The sequence below is a fragment of the Penaeus monodon genome, chromosome 24, assembly GCF_015228065.2.
Source record: "Penaeus monodon isolate SGIC_2016 chromosome 24, NSTDA_Pmon_1, whole genome shotgun sequence".
Lineage (NCBI taxonomy): Eukaryota > Metazoa > Arthropoda > Malacostraca > Decapoda > Penaeidae > Penaeus > Penaeus monodon.
The window spans coordinates 11,812,024-11,812,529 of NC_051409.1; the positions used below are offsets into that span (position 1 = coordinate 11,812,024).

The window sequence follows — 506 nt, forward strand, 5'->3', positions numbered from 1 at the left end:
AAAAATCAATGTTGCAAAATCCGGCAAACAAAAGAGCATCATTGCACACAACAGAGGGTGCCCGAGGTGGCAGTACCAAGGTCTCCCTCCTCAATACATTCCTTGCAAGATAACACCCTTGGCGATATCAAAGTCTGCAACTTCAACCTATTGCACGTCTGTTGCCGGTGCGTGCAGATGCGTACTTTGTCTTTTATTTACTACAATTTATTATATGAAGTTTACAACATGATAAGGTAATATTTGTGTCGGTCATAAATGTATCAATATAATCAGTTGCAATACAGTTAACACCAGTAATAGTGATGGTATCAAAACAAGTACCAACAACAGTTACTGCTGTTCTCTCACTACTACTACTAATAATGATGGTAACAATTTCAAAAGTAAAAATATCTTATACTTATAACAATATGATAAATTATACAAATAACTTAAAAACAATAATACTTATCATTACTCATACCACCATCATCATTTGTTGTTTTTATCATCACTCACCATCG

At 34.4% G+C, this 506-nt stretch overlaps 1 protein-coding gene across 1 annotated transcript in view; it reads right to left on the reverse strand.

The window, feature by feature from the left end:
* Window positions 1-506, reverse strand: part of LOC119588856 (band 4.1-like protein 4) — a gene marked incomplete at its 5' end in the record, with an annotated part of 128,141 nt that overhangs the window by 48,623 nt on the left and 79,012 nt on the right.